The 16,633-nt window shown below is 40.9% G+C and overlaps 1 long non-coding RNA gene across 1 annotated transcript in view; it reads right to left on the reverse strand.

Annotated features, from left to right (window-relative positions):
• LOC108348793 (uncharacterized) overlaps positions 1-15,738 on the reverse strand; it is a 29,011-nt gene extending 13,273 nt beyond the window's left edge. The window contains exon 1 of the long non-coding RNA XR_015643132.1: positions 15,598-15,738. This is a non-coding gene — a long non-coding RNA (uncharacterized LOC108348793). The remainder of the gene's footprint in view (positions 1-15,597) is intronic.
• Positions 15,739-16,633: the final 895 nt, after the last annotated feature.

A 16,633-nucleotide genomic window follows, 5' to 3' on the forward strand; every position in this document is an offset into this window, starting at 1 on the left:
AGTAGGACAAAGAGGGTGAAAGTGAGCTAGTGTGTGTGTGTGTGTGTGTGTGTGTGTGTGTGTGTGTGTGTGTGTGTGTGGGTTAGAGGTGGGGGAGCAGTTGTCCAGGCCTTGTCTACAGATGAGCTTGCCGGTTATGGTTAAGGTTAGCTCTTGTGGGTTCTTCCCTGGGAGGCTGCTTTGACACTTTCACTGTGCTGTGGGTCTTTTTTTCCTTTATAGACCAGCCGCTGACTAGGCTGGTGCTAACTAGACTGATCTTGCCTTCAAGCCCTTGTAGATTTTGTTTAGGAGAAGACTCATTTTTAAATGTTGGGATTTAGATTTGCAGCTTTTGAGGAATGGGCCAAGCTTCCCAACACAGTCCAGTGTGGTCTCACAGCTAACTTCTAAATGTTAGAACAGTCTTTAAACAACCATCCTCATCCCTTAACCTTTGCTGCTACTATGATGGCAGAGGTAGAAAGAGAAAAATTGGCTCTGGTTTTTGTTGCCAAGGAACCATTCCAATATGGGATAAAGTTATGAATTGTCAAGCTTATCTGAATAAGTAAATTCAGTGCGCAAAGCAGTTTCCTGATAAGGTAAATACTGTTTCTTTAAAAGTTTCTTCTAGAAACTCTAGGGGAGAGGACTTAAAAATATTATACCATTCAAGCTGGCATTTGAGGTTTCAGTGAGATCCTTGTCCTTTGGAACAGGGTTTGCCAGGATGGGTTCAGTCTCAGTTACACAACTTAAAGAAATCAGCCCATGACCAAAGAAGTTAGCACAACACTTGAATACTAGAGTTCCTTCTTCATTTCTCAACGTACTTTCAGGATTTTTGTTTTGTTTTGTTTTATTTTATTAAGGCAGTAGTTTTTAACTTTGAAAGTAAACAACCATTTCAGAGGGGCCACCTATGACCTTCAGAAAACACAGAAATTTACATTATGATTCGTAACAGTCGCAAATTACAGTTATGAAGTAGCAACAAAATAGTTTTATGCAAGGGTCACCACAACATGAGGAAGGGTCATAGTATTAGAAGGTTGAGAGTCACTGCAGTAAGGGATTAAAAATATTGATTAAGAGACTACAGAATGCTCAGCCATAAAGGGAACATATATAGTACACGCCCCTTCCAAGGTTCTGGGATTAGTGCTGAAGAAAGGGTTTAAGAGTCAGAGGTGGAGGATAACTACAGGGACACATCTGGACCCAGAGGGGCAGTCCTACGTATGGACTTACAGCAATTGCAACAGTATGCTCAAAACCTGTATAGTCCCAAGACATGCCAAATTCCAGCATAGAAAGGGAGGGACACACACAATCCTACCCTACCCCAGAACAAATGGAACTGCTAGCTTCCAGACAGAGGAGAGACAGTTTTCTCTAAGAATGTATGCCCCGATAAGTAGACCTACTCCAATGGAAGATCACATGCTCAATATTTGTGTACAAATTAGTCTTAAGGATTTTGTTGTCATTTTGAAAATGGGACATGAAGTTGGGTTGGGAAGAAAGCAGAGTCAGACCTAGAAAGAGCTGAATGTGATAAATGTGACCGAAACACATTGTCTGAAACTCGAAAACGCTCAAAGAACTAAGAGAGGGGGCATGCCAAATATATTTCCATCTACATTCCCCTAAATAATTTGACCAAGTGAAATGTTTTGCTATATAAAGACTAATATCCCGTAGAAGTATCCTCCTGGGAGGCCTAATGGAACCCACCTGAGTGTTTTCCTCAACGTTTAGGAGGGAAACTGTCCTGAGGGTAATACTTTTAGTGAGAAAAGCTTAGGAAATTCTTTCTGTGTGTCTGTCCTCCCATTCCCATGCAAACATGCAACATTCAACAGTTACTAAAGCATGGGATATACCTGAGCAAGGAGGCCCCGGGGTAGACAGGATAGAAAAATAGGTAAACAAGTAAAACGTTTCCTCAAAGAAATCCTAGGGAAATTTATTTACAATAAAATGTATTTTACAGCAATCTTTTGTGTGCATCTAATTTCAACATTTAGTAAAGAAAAAAAGGCTGATTTTCATGCTAATTAAACTGATGCCCTGGTTATCTCAGCATAAAAACCTCAGTCCTGGTGATTTGATGCTGCATAGGACATTGCACATCTTTAGAAGTTTTCAGGGTTGATATTTTGATTTCATACTTGGTAGTGCTGAGAAATTGGATATATATATATATATATATATATATATATATATACACACACACACAAACACACATATATATGTATATTTCAAAATAGCAAAAATAAAGTGTTTAGGGCTAATTCAAACATTGTTGGAAATGCTATCCCCATTTCAAACCAAAATTCACTTAACAGTTACATACATATATATTATACATATATATATAATTCACACCTGGCTCAGTGGTTAAGAGCATTGACTGCTCTTCCAGAGGTCCTGAGTTCAATTCCCAGCACCCACATGATGGCTCACAACCATCTATAATGTGGTTTGATTCCCTCTTCTAGTATGTGTGAAGACAGAACATTCACGTTATATATATAAAATAAATATTATAATTCACAACATGTATAATAGGGTCAATATGAGTCCAGGAATTGCAGGTAGGTTTTGCTGATGTGTGATATGTTGGTATGCACACATAGTATATGTTGTATGTTCAGAACCAAGACCTCAGTGATGACTTACTATGCAACATGGACAGGCGCTGTCAGAGACTCCTTGGATTCTGAATTAATCTCTGGCCATTGCACATTCAGAAATCTTTAACTACTGTCATTTTTTTTTTAATCAATCAAGTTCAGTCACTCGACTTCATATGGGGTCTAAGCACAATTTAGGAAACTAGAAATGTCAACATCAGACATGGTAGCACACACATGCAATAGCTGTACTTCAAAGCCTGAGGGAGGAGACAGTACAAGTTCAAGGCCAGCCTTGAGTACAAAGTGAATCCCTGCCTCAAAAATGCAACAGCCAAACCCTTCTTCTCGGAGGAAGGCAGAGAATGTAGGAAAATGCTTGCTGTGTGAAACCAAAGCATGTACAGTGGGTCTGTCAGCAGAAGAGCACAGTAGGTCTAACTGTCAGTGGAAGGGCCCATACACCCATTGGTCACATCATTAGGAAGACGTGGTACTAGGTGGTCACTAGGCTTTAAGTCCTCAGTGAGGTCACAGTTCTTTGCTGAACTGTTGTTTTCATAGCTACAATGTTCTCATCTGTAAAATGAGACATAATAAAGACAACAGTCATCCCTTTGTTGTGAGTAATTTAAAAAACAAAACAAAACAAAAAAACATGCCTGCTCCTTTGCTCTCGGCTTACCTCCACCAATGGCCAGGGGGCCGATTTTTTTTTTGTTTGTTTGTTTGTTTGTTTGTTTTTCCCAAGAGCAGTGATTGCTCCCCCAGCTCCTCACAGCTAGCTTCACCAAGCCACCAACAAGCGTCCCTGCTGTCCTCTTTCTCCTCTTGCCCACCTTAGTCCACCAGACAGTTTTATTATTTTAAAACTAGTCAAATAGGAAGAATTCCTGCCCTAATCATATTAACTAGCTCCCTTCACCCTCCTTGGCTCCGGCTCGTGGCAGAGGTTACAAACTCTAGCGCCCCCCACCCCCCCACCTACCTGTCTGCAGCTTCCTCCTTGCTCCAAACCCTGGTCTGGAAAAACCCTTCTCTTCCTCCTGGGACCCGGAAGTTCCACCTTTTTTCCTTTGCCCAGCAATTGGCTTCAGCCTTCTTTCTTGACACAATCAAGAATCAATTAGTTCAACACCTGCCCCTACGTTCCTTTCCATAAAGTAGCGCAGAAGATAAAGTCAGGGGACACACACATTGTTTGACCCGGCACATTGCTTATTACTAAGAAATTAACCTTGTAAACATTGGCCATTGTTTTTAAGTGAAGATTTGAAGAGGTATGAGAACACATGAACTAAGGTGAAAGGTGAAGGGGTGGAGACTGCCTGAAGCCAATACTCAGAACAAGCCATGAGAACTTGCTGTTTGCCTATTTCTTTCAGCATTCCCTGCTTCCTGCAGTTCAAAGGAAGGAACATTGTTAGGGGTGTTCACTCCCCAGTCCCTTCAAGCTTTTAAACCCTCTAAGCTCCAGGCTCTGGGGCTCAGGGCCCACCTAACTTTCTCATCAAGCAGATGCAAGGCAGCACAAGAAGGGTTACAGCCACGTTTCTAAACAAATAAACCCTGCCAAGGCTTGGTGCTGATATGAAATTATAATCAACACATTCATGGAATGGCGGTATTTATCGTGTTGTTAGCATTGTAAATTTGTACCATTGTAGATAGAAGTCACACAGCTTGGGGCCCTGTACCTTCACCTATTGTTTTCCCTGTGTTATGATAAATTTCCAGCAACACTTGATTAAAACTGCCAATTTGTTGGGAATAAAGAGAATCTCTCGACACCACCAGGACTAATTACGTTGTCCTTGCCAAAGGGGTAGTTGAATAATTGCATGCGATTATTGCACAGGCATGGCGCTATTCACGTCAGTAGCAAAGCAATGAAGATTGATTCCCTTTAATTAATCATTCAAAAATAGCCCCCTTGTATCATTCCCCAAATAGGAAGGAACATGTTCCTACATCTCTCTTCCAAAGGATGCCTGGGTGCAATTGGTTCCCTGATGAGGTATCAGAACGTGTGTGTGCCTGTCCAAGATAGGAGGACCTACTTTGTAATTGATTGTGGATCCTTTTCCCTAATTCTTTATCCCCAGCCCTGAACTCTCTGTAATCTTAACAGCCTGAAGCACATTTACATAGCTTTCATTAATTGTACTCTGGCTTCTCATTAGAAAGAGAGACAGCGTCTCTTATCTGATTCAGTATAGGCTCTATTTGCATTGCTGCTTACATGATATATTGCACTTCCAAAAGGCTCGCTGCTTCACTTGGAGAATCAAATGCCCTGCAAGTCAATATATTATTAGAAGACATTGATACACACTGGTATATACGTCTTGCAAATCTCTCAGTTCTGTCTTGTTTAAATGTTAAGGACATGGTGTTAACTTTCTCAGTCCTTAATACTTTAGAATATAGGAAACTGGTATCTTGAAATATGTGTATGTGTTTAATATTCCTCTATTGGCACCACAGTTTACAGTCTTTGATTTGATTGTATTGAGGAATGAATATATATAGATAGATATATAGATATATTAATATATTATACATAGATATTGCTAGGTGGTGGTTGTACATGCCATGTGTTTTAGGCCAGCCTGGTCTACGGAGCAAGTTCAGTGAAAGTCTATACAGAGAAACCCTGTCTCAAAGAAGAAAAGTTCATCTTCACTTGGTGCTAGAAGGGATGATGACGTTGACGACGATGATGTCAGATTGTTTTTTGTCTCACTGAGAAATAAAATGGTGACACTGGATGGAGATGCCCTCTTTGGGCTACATCTCTGCCCCTCATACCTGGCTCTTACCACTCATTTTTAGTTTCAGAAAATGTCATTTTAATAAGCTTGTATTGTCAGTGTGTGTGTGTGTGTGTGTGTGTGTGTGTGTGTGTGTACGATGCTTAAAATTATGGAGGCGAGAAGACAACTTCTGTAATCTCTACTCAATTAGAGTCCACCTTGGGTTTTTTATAATTTTTGGGGGGGCAGGGGCTCTATAGTAATCCATACGTCCACCAACTGAGATTACAAGTGCATGCCACTCTGCCAAGTTTTGTGTCCTAAAAACTGAACTCAGATGTTCAATGCTTACAAAGCAAGAACTTTATCTCTTGAACCATCCCAAGCACACCCCAACCCCTTACTTTCATTGTCTTTTAAATCATTAGAAAAACAAGGTAATGTCCAACTTAGTATATGTTATCTCCTCCATTTTTCCTGTGTACACCTTCCTCTCCAAATATCCTTATACTTCCTGCCAACTTGCCTCTTAAGCCTGTTCTTCCTAGTTGGTCCTTTTAGTCTTAATGCACCAAGCAGAGATAAAGCACATCCAGATAGATGGGGATCCAAGAACAGGAGTCACACTGCTATGCTTGTTCCTTATGTAGAACAATCATCTAGGCACAGTTAGGAGATACAGGGCGGGAATCTGCCCTTGGGTGTTTCTTCTTAGTAGATTCTGGAAACACGGACCTGGTTGCTAGCTCCAAGAGGATCCACCCCAACATGTCGAGTCTGCAGATGAGAAAATGGAAGTTCCAGAAGAAGAAGCCTTCTTATGCATGCTATTGGGGAAGGGGGTTATGTGTTTGGTCTGTGACCAAACACGTCTAAAAAGGGCAACTAAAAGGAGGAACTGCTCAGTTTTGACTCATGGTTTGAGAGTTTTTAGTCCCTTGTCCTTGGCAATATGGTTTGGGGTCTATGACAAAACTGGATATCAAATAGGCAGAAGAGCAAGAATCCAAGGGAGCTATTCCCCTAATAACAGAAAGGAAATGAAGAGAAATGTGAACCTGAGAAGGATTCGGATGGTGGCAAGATTTAGCCACCATCAATCAACAAGTCCCCAGTGGCTTACTTCTTATGGCTAGACTCAGCCTCCTGTTTCACATCACCTCCCAACAATGCAACCAACTATGAGCCTGTCAGTAAATTAAGTCTCTGATTAGGTCATCCTTCCTTCTTTAAGCCTATTAGCTGCTAAATTAAACTCGTAATGCCTGAGCCTGGAGGGTAGGGTTGGGACATTCAAACTATAACAACATTATAAAAGAAGGGAGAGGAACTATTGTATGAACAGAAACCTGGTTTAGGACACAGATCTGGCTGTGGGCTCTGCCCTGTAGCAGAACCTCAATTCTAACAATAGTGTTTTCCCTTTCATTTCTCTGTGTATGTCAGGTCCCGGGAGAAGTTCACAGCTTTTATGGGATTGTTGTAATAATGAGAAGTCATACAGATAAACCAATGCACACCTAAGAGACTCATATTAAAATGGCATAGTCCTCCCCAAATGGGAGCATAAACAGTCAAGCAGCGTTGGTTCACAAATGTAAATATGCTGTCATCTCCAGCACATACTGTGTAAGTTAAGGGGTCCTCTATCTGTGGCTCCTTATTGAGCCTTGTGGACAGAGGGTGTGACACAGTTGTCCCATTTAGAACTGAGTAGTCACAGTCTCTTATTCACTGAATATTGATCAGCTCTGGGTCTCTGCATTAATTGTATACTGTAAAAAGAAGCCTCTCTGTTCAGGGCTGAGTATAGAGAGAAGAACTTAAGGAATAGTTTATTGCTATGCCCATTTTGATGAGTGGCAGTATTAGGTTTTCTGTTAAAGCCCATAATCTAGCCCACCATGTTTTTGTTGTTTGTTTTTATTTTGTTTTGTTGGTATTTTGCCCCCTGTTAACAGTACCAGGAGTGAGTTCCATCTCAAGGAGTGGGTTTTTTAATCTAATCAGGAAATATTTAGTTATTTCCATGATGTTGGTGCCAGTATTGTACAAGCGAGCAGATCTTGTTGGGCCAGTGGTTATTGGGTCATAGTGCTCACAACTGGGTAATTTATCATGTTTCTCTCTCTCAAGAGTGCACACAGCATCTTCCAACACTACAAGAGCTATTTGATACAGATGGAGCTTCCAGGTTGGTAACAGCTTGATTTCTCTTTGCCTTGGAATTTAAGTATATGGTGCCTTCAGCCATAGGGTCCTGCCATCAAATTCTGGAGAATAACCAAAAGGAAGGGTGTCTGGCTTTTTTTAAAATAGTAGGCTGTGGGGACCAAACTCAGGTCCTCATGATTGCATGACATACACTTCATTGACTGAACTTTCCCCCAACCCCAAATACGTATGTAAACTAGGATATTTGTTGTTGAAACCCCTTGAGTTCAGTTTCCAGAACTGCCATGACAGAAGATGGCACATGGGACACTTGGACAACAGGGCCTTATTCTCTTGTGGTTTCAAGAGTTGCAAGGCTCAGATCCAGATGTCAGCTAGGTCTTTCTGAGGAGATCTCTATCTTTGGCTTGCAATGACCATACTCTTCCCCTTTCTGCATTCACATGCTCTTTCTTCTGTGTTTCTGTCCTAATCTCTTCTTACAAGAACACACCTCACTGATTTATGGCCCATTTACATGGCATCACTTTGAAACACACCTCTAGAGGCTGATTCCAGCATAGCCATGTTCTAAAATATTCAGTATGAGAGCGTCCATGTATGAATTGGGGAATGTACAAAGTTAGCACTCATGCTTCATTCTTTCCCACTATACATACCTCCATGAATGTTTATACACAGAAGACACACGGACAGAGAGAGAGAGAGAGAGAGAGAGAGAGAGAGAGAGAGAGAGAGAGAGAGAGAGAGCATGCTGATAAACATGTCTTTAACTATGAATTCTTGGCCAGAGGAGCTGGGTAGGCTCTCCTGAAGTGGTTCATATATTTTCATCAGCCACCCCTACCCATCAAAACAGAGACAAGGTAAGGACATAAACAAAAAAGTTTTTATATTCCTACGTTTCTGGTTCTATTGCCCAAAGAGCCTCAGGATTAGATTTTGAGATGTGGGATAAGTGATGCCTCTACAGCCTGAGAAGCACTCATAATCCCACGCTGATAAATCAGAGAGGGAGCCCACCTTCCCTTTCCCCTCCTCCCTGCGGCTCTTATATAGCTGACCTCAAAGAAAGATATTTTAACAAATGCTGCACCGTAGAAATGTATCTCTGTTGGTCTCTTGTGTGTGTGTGTGTGTGTGTGTGTGTGTGTGTGTGTGTGAGAGAGAGAGAGAGAGAGAGAGAGAGAGAGAGAGAGAGAGTCTAATTGATGCACTGCGGTGGCCTTGACTGCATTACTATACTCTTGGATCTTAGATAGTAACAGTTGATAATCAATATTCTAGATGTAATCTCCAATTCCATGCTGTTTTTCAAAAGAACATTAGCCTTTAAGGCTTGCATTAGGCAGCATAACGTTTCTTTTGATTTGTCAGTTGGTATCATCCCTATGTCCCCTTCTGCCTCTCTGCTTCCCGTGTCTCTCCCACCTGCAAGGGCTGGACCATGCTATGTCATGCCATAAAGCAAACTAAAGTATTTTCTGGCTTCGCAAATTGTCTCTTCTGGGAACCTATTTATCAGAAGGTGCGATACAAAAGGGAGGAAGTGCTGTAGGTAGGCATTATAAATTCCACCTGGGTTTCAGAAGTTGAACCGGCCATTTCATTCTAGCGAGAGATGTTTTCTATATATCTCCTGATTGCCCATTCATTCTTTAATCTTTATACATGAAAAGCTAAAAGCAGAAAGCCATGGACGAAAATTTTCCCCCTGCAAATTGTTGAACACTTGCAACAGATATAGAAAATCACAGTGTGAAAAGCTGTTGAAGCTGTGAAAAAAATAAATTGGAGGCACCACAGGAAATGGAGGTTTTACATAAGGACAAGGAGCCAGTCAGAGTTTCCAAGGCCATTTGGTAATAAAGGAAATTATGATCCACATAAAGCCCACTTTGGGAAATTTACATTTTGATGGATAACACGCTTATAACAATTAGCATGAAATGTTTCTGGTTTACCTGCGACATGTTTCTAATAGAGAGTCTGCGTGCGTCCTCGGCAGAATGTAACTGCTAATATTTGAAGTGCAGGTAATTCCTTGCTTCTCGTTTAAAATACCATAATGCTCGCCTTGCTCCAGGCAAGCGAAAATAAAATCTCAATTAAAATAAAAGCAGGCATGGTTCCAGTTAAGCAACGATCATTTAGAGAATTAATGCACTAAAGCTTTCTCCACAAACTGCATAGTCAGTGAGACACTGGAGCAGTGATGGAAAACCGAGACTTCAGTCCCCTGGTCCCACAAAGATGTCTCTTTCCCCGGGCTCACCTCTCACTTTACCTCTCAGGATGAGAGCTTCCTAAGGATACAAAAAATGAAATTGCACCTGTCACCCTTAAGACCTCATCCAGCTTTGAAATGCTGGGCTTTATGATCGAAGCAATGACTGGAAATCCTCATAGCATTGAGAAATAAGAGTACTCAAAGGGACTCAGTTGTGCTAAAAGCTAAGCTCAAGAAAATTAAGAAAGTACTACAGGGAGTAGGTACCGAAATTACAAACAGGCAAGTTTACAGCAAATTGCTTTTCTCTGTTTTCTCTGGCTAACACAGCATGTTGGTTCGAAACGCATTAATCTTTAAGTGTCCAATTTGCAACAAGGCACAGCTTTCTTTTTATTTCAATTTTTCCTTGTAACTGACAGATAATAAATACACATGTTTATGGGGTATAAGATGGTGCTTTGACTCCCAGACTTCTTTCTCGTGTAACCACTCTACATTATCTGCCTGTCCCTTTGGAGAGCGGAAGTCAAACTTGGACACTTCCATTCATTAAATTGTTATGCTGACCTCTAACTCTGGGTCCCAAACACAGCACTGTGGTTTTAACAGTAAATACAGCAGGAAAAAACAATCTCCCTAGCTCTAGTATCTGCTTGGGTAACTAACACCAGTGACTATTTCCACCTCGGTTGGAAGTCTTAGAGGAAGCATATTTACAAAGCTCACTTTGTCCAGATGCCTTTCTCTCTAAAGCAGAGCCCCCTATCCCCCAGCCCTGGCCCAAGTTCAGGACATTACGATTGTCACAGTGCCTCTGAAAATGGGGAGATTTGTCCTTCCCTATCGTTATGAACTTTGTTGAGCTCCTGAATTGTCGGATGATGCCTCCTGCTCCCCTCTGGGTCAGACAAGCACTTCCTTTCTCCTACACGGTCAATCGTTTTGAGGACTTTGCTACTTCTAAGCATATTTTGTACAAAGACAGTAGTTTAAGGCAATAGAAGAGGCTCCTTCTGTCTTTCTAGCTCTCCTGCTGTCTTGTCCGTGTCTCATTCCATTTCTTCTCAACCCATTCATTTGTGTCCATCCATGCTCTCTGTTCAATCCAGTGCCAACCTTTGAGTGGTAAAATGAGGCAGATCTTTCCATATTAGTAGAAAATGTTCATTAAATTTATGTTTTTAAGTATCTCTGCTTCTCTTTGGGCTGAGTATAAGGAAAGAAGGGGACTACTTATAATAGGAAAGCACCAACATACACATTACAATAGCAGAAGAGGGGATCAGAATTGCAAATACAAATGAAGAGGGCTGGCAGGATAGCTCAGTGGGTAAACTTACTTCCCTACCAAGACTGACTGACTAAATTCAGGGCACAGCTTATCTCCATAAGTGGGATCCCCTTCATCCCTAAAAACATTTTGTTTGTTTGATCAGTGACATCCCCTTCACTCCTGACATTATGAACTGCTGGCTCATGAGGATTTCACAATAATAATAATAATAATGATAATAATAATAATAATAATGATAATAATAATAATAGATTTTATTTTAACTTTAAGGACTGAGTTCATGAGTAATATTAGGAAAACAAGATTAGTCATTTTATGCCTTATAAATGTAATTGATATTACAGAGTATAACATGAAAAGAAAAATCAGAGGTGCCTCAGAAAGCATTTGCTACCTATTATGAAATACATGGGGAGAGTTATCAAGTGACTGTCCCATAAACCAACCCTGGTCTTGCATAAACACCAGAGCAGCAGCTATCAAATCCAAATCCACTCTATTCATAAGTGAAAGTACAGGTATATACATACATATCATATATCATATACATCATATTTCAAATGCAGATGCCTACATATTCACTTCTTAGAAGTATTTCTTCCCCTACCCCTTTCTTTGCTCCTTGTATTCTTCCTTCATCAATAAGGCATTAAACCTGAACATGTGCATAGCTTGGAGTATGCTTGTATCAGCTGGTGGGGTGTGCTGGGAATAGCACCATAGACTATCAGATCAACAGAATAAACACACGGAAGTTATACTGAGGTGTAGCTCAGTGCTAAAGTGCTTTCCTGGCATGTGTGGAAATATAAGGTCTTGGGCACAATCCTAGCACTGAACAAAAAAAAAAGGAAAAAAAAGAAAAAGAAAATGGAAGAAATACAGTAATTGGTGAAAGACTAAGGCTAGAATGATGCTGTAGTGTTGTCTTGAAATTGGAAGCATTGATTTAAATTTAATGCATACATATATATATATAATGTCATTACATACACACGTACCTATACATAAACATCATATACACATATGCACACATACATATTTACATATATAATATATACATATATCGCAATGCACACAGACGTGTGCAAGTGCATGCACACACACACATACACACATACACATATATATATATACATACATACATACATACATAGACACAGACACACACACATTGCAAAGCATTGGAATCTGTTCTATCTCAAAATATGCCAATTTTGCTTAAGACATATTTTAAGCTGAAGGCAGTTGATACAAAACAAATACACCAGGAAAATGTGTTTTTTAGCTCTTCTGCTTTGGATATGCAATGTCTTTGAATGATGAAGGCTTGGACCCCAGCACAATGTCAGAGGAGAGCTTGGGGAATATGATTGGATAGGATGCATGTCCTTATAGATTTTAATGTATATTTCTCTTGTTAATCTATCTTTGTTAAGGAATATATGGAACTATGATCAGAGAAATTAAGATAGACAAAGGAGAAAAAGGTTTTTTTTCCCATATGGTATAAAATCAATACAGTTGTAGCTGTTGGTGTTTGGTCTGTTGCTATGTACTGTAATGCTAAATACTGGCCCGCATGGTCTGGTTGTCCCCAGGGATGAAGATCTTCACATACACCAAATGATGCTATGTAACCTTACTCCTTAATTTAAAACCATTGGCTGACCAAAGAGCATGCGTGGGCTGGACTTAGATCCCATGCACAAGTATAGCAGATGTGCAGCTTGTTCTTCTTGTTGGTCCTCCAACACTGGAGTGGGGGCTGTCATTAAACCTCTTGCCTGCCTGCCTGTGGTTCTCATTCTCCTTACTGGGATGCCTTGTGGGAGAGGATGTGCCTAGCCCTGCAGTGACCTAATGTGCCTTCATGGGGAAGGGTGATACCCAGAGGGGAGCTCCCCATTCTCACAGGAGATGGGGATGGAGGACTCTGTGTGAGGGGTACTAAGAGGAGAGGAGAGGCCGATATGGAAAACACACAATTGGCACAAATTAGAAAAGGCAAAAACAAAAATAAAACTATTGGTTGGATAAAGATGCCAACAGTTTGGAGTTGGGCTGAAGGGGGGTAGGTGTGGCTTTGTGGGTAGGTGGGGCTTAGGGTCAGAGGCAGAGATCATGAGGAAAGACTTGAGAAGAGAGGAGAGGAGAGAGGATGGTTCCATGGGGTAGGTGGATCACAAGAGCATGATCATGAGGGCCAGCCAATTGGAATAGGAGCCAATCAAGCAGAACCTGACAAGCTCTATGTCTGGTTACTGACAGGGAAGTAGACGAAATAGCATGGAGGGTTGGTGTCTGCCCTGCTTCAGTGCTGTTAAGGTTTATTGTAAATATAAAGGTTTCGTGTCTTTCATTTGGGAACTAAATGATCAAAAGTGGGGTAGAAACCCCTAATAATATTTACCACAACAAGTAGGTGTGCACGTGTGTGTGTATGCGTGTGTGTGTGTGTGTGTGTGTGTGTGTGTGTGTGTGTAATATTTGCATACATCTCTTAACTCTTCCCACTGAGAGGTTGGGAGAACACTGATACTCCAGAAACCCAAACCCTGGCTTCCAAATACCTCCCTAGATGTTCCAGAGTCCTTTAAAATAAGGACAATGGCACCAGAAGATCCTGGAATCTTTTGTAACATTAGAGAGCAGGAAAATGCTCAAGACCAATGAGAATTCACCAAAAGCCAATGAGGTAAGCTTGAAAGAGTCTCTTTCAGTGAATGATTATCATACATTGGAACCTGCTAAAAGGATCCTGCTTTCCCCACTTCCACATGGGAGCAATCTGGTGGTTCTAGGTCGGTCTTGTATCTTAATAAAAGAATACTAGATCTATAAGAAAGAAGCGAAACAAAAGAAAAAACAAACTTGGCCTCCAGAGGGTAGACTGGGGAAAGTGAGATTGGGGAGAACTAAGCACTGTAAGTACTGGTCAGGGGACTGATTCGCGTGTTGATACCTCTGGCGCTATATCTCCAGGGTCAAAAGTCTCTTGAGTTGATTCCGGTAGTTAACTTGTCTACTTCCTGGCAACCAGTGGAGGAGTAGGTAAGGCTTTGAAAAATTGATACCCTCCTTGAGTTATACAGGTGACCTGCTAGTCATCTGCCCATCAATGTGACAAAAGTACCTGGGAAGATCACCGTAAATAGGGAAAGACTAGTTTTGGCTCTGGGTTCCATTCATTATCATTTGGCTCCATTGGTTTGGGCCTGTGGTATGACAACATTTTGGTGGCCAGAGCACATATGAGATGATTCTGTTCATCTCATGCCAGGCAGGGAGCAGAGAAGAGAAGAGGGTAGGAACAAGACACAGCCCTTAATGGGCACTCTTTAAAGGATCTGTTCTCTTAACTGGGTCCCGTGATGTTGCATCACCTCCTAATAGCCCATTGACTCATGAACCCGATGGAATCAAAATCCACAGATGATGCTAAGTCTTTTAAATGTTGACATGTTTGGATACATGGGCCTCAGAATAAATAGTAAGAATGGATTATATCTCACTGGGCTGTGGTAACCCAATATTGTAACTCTATGGATTATAACTCCTTAAATAGTAGCACCATTTAAGTACTAAGAATCTATAAATCAACACTGACATAAATAAAAGTATGAAGGGGAAAATAAAAAGAAGAGAATACTCGTTCGTGTCTTCATATACACAGACCGAGGCAATCTTTCGGATAATAGGAAGTTAGGTCAATAAAAGCATGTGTTAAGGAGAAATGAGATACCTACTTTGACAATAGGCATAGCAGGATTTATTTTAGGTAAAAAAACAAAAACAAAAACAAAACAAAACAAAAACAAAACAACCCATGGCTGAGACTGGTCAGAACTCTTACCAACTGAGCCATCTCTCCAGTCCTATATTTTAATTTCATAAAAATAAAAAAAAATAACAAAATACATTACAGATTGAGTATCCTTTTTTTTCCTGAAAATTTTAGGTTCAGAAGTGCTTTGTTGTTTTAAATTTTTTTTCGATTTTGGAATATTTTCACATGCACAATAAGACATATTCAGGGAAGGAAGCCAAGTCTAAATACAAAATCTACTTATGTTCTAGAGAGCCTTGATACACACAGACTGAGGCCACCGTACGGTTTGAGCTCAGATGCATCTTGTCCCTGACCCATCACAGGAAATGTGTCTGCAACTTTTTACCAAGGCATCAGCCTTAGGTCTTAGAACATTTCAGAGTTTGAGTTTTCACATTAGAGTTGCTCGCCTGTACCAGAATGCAGTCTTGAGGAGATAGACAAGAAGACAGTCTGATGTTACAGGTCATCCTATCAAAAATGGTCCTAAGGATTCTCAGGAATACTAAAATCCTTAAAATAAACAAACAAACACCCTAAGAAACTGACCCATGTTAGAAACTCAAGATGAAAGCTGGGAATAGTCCATGGTCCTGAGCTGGATCCTTTACAACCAAGGACCCTGCAGAGGATTTGAACTTTGAACATAGCCTCTGGAGGAAATGCAGCATAGGAGTCCTGCATACCTTTTATGATCTTCTCAGCCACTTCCCCTGACTAAACTCAGATGTTTGTGATGTCTGTCCCTCTAATCCATCAGCTCTTCTGATTTCAGCATCCACAGTTGCCTTGGTTTGCTCTCATTCCCCAGGGCACAGGGCACTCTTGTTAGTGGAAGACAGGAGAGGAGGGAACCAGGGAGAGAGGCAGCCAGCCAAAGTCGACATGTGACCCGTGTGCCAGGCAGTTCGGTTGGGCTAGGTTCCTAGATGATGCTGGAATGGGTAATGAGGGTGTAAAATTCTATCCTGCTTTCCTTAAAGCGTCTCCAGAGGAAAGAAAAAATCATTGGAGTGTGTTTTTGGACCAGCTTGTCATTAAGCTGGAAAAAGCTATTTTGTTGCCTTAATTAGTTTTATTGTTTTGACATTTGAGCTTTTTAAAGGCTTTGTGCTGGAATTCAAGTACAGTATTTCATTGCCATGGATTCTATTTTAATGAATGATTATTATACAAATGAACCTGCTAATAGGATCCTATTATTTCCCCCCCTGCAGGAACAAAATAAACAAAATCCACATGGAAATGCCCAAGAGTCTCCACTTTATGCAAAACCCATGTCAGTGACTGTCTTCCTTAAAAAAGCACGATGAGAAAAAGGAAGGGAGGAAGAAAGGAAGGAAGGAAGGAAGAATGAAGGAAGGGAGAGAGAGAGAGAGAGAGAGAGAGAGAGAGAGAGAGAGAGAGAGAGAGAGAGCGCAAGCAAGCTGGTAGAAAATATTTGAATGCTCCTTGGTTCTTCTACATGAACCTAAATGGAAGTTATGATAAGTGGACAAATTATGTATGTGTTCCTAATGAGGAGACTTCTCTGCTGTATTTTATTCTTAGATTAGAAAGTGCATGAACATGCCTGAGCCTACACACCTCTGCTCAGTGATCCTCTTCAAGACACCGACTCTTTGCTTCCTGTCCATATACCTGCCGTCTTCAGAGTTGGCACACTTAGCGTGCTGCCAACCACATATACTAGCCCCTCCTGCTTTTGAAAGGAACACTCCA

Source organism: Rattus norvegicus, chromosome 18 (genome assembly GCF_021556685.1).
Source record: "Rattus norvegicus strain SHRSP/BbbUtx chromosome 18, alternate assembly SHRSP_T2T, whole genome shotgun sequence".
Taxonomy (NCBI): domain Eukaryota; kingdom Metazoa; phylum Chordata; class Mammalia; order Rodentia; family Muridae; genus Rattus; species Rattus norvegicus.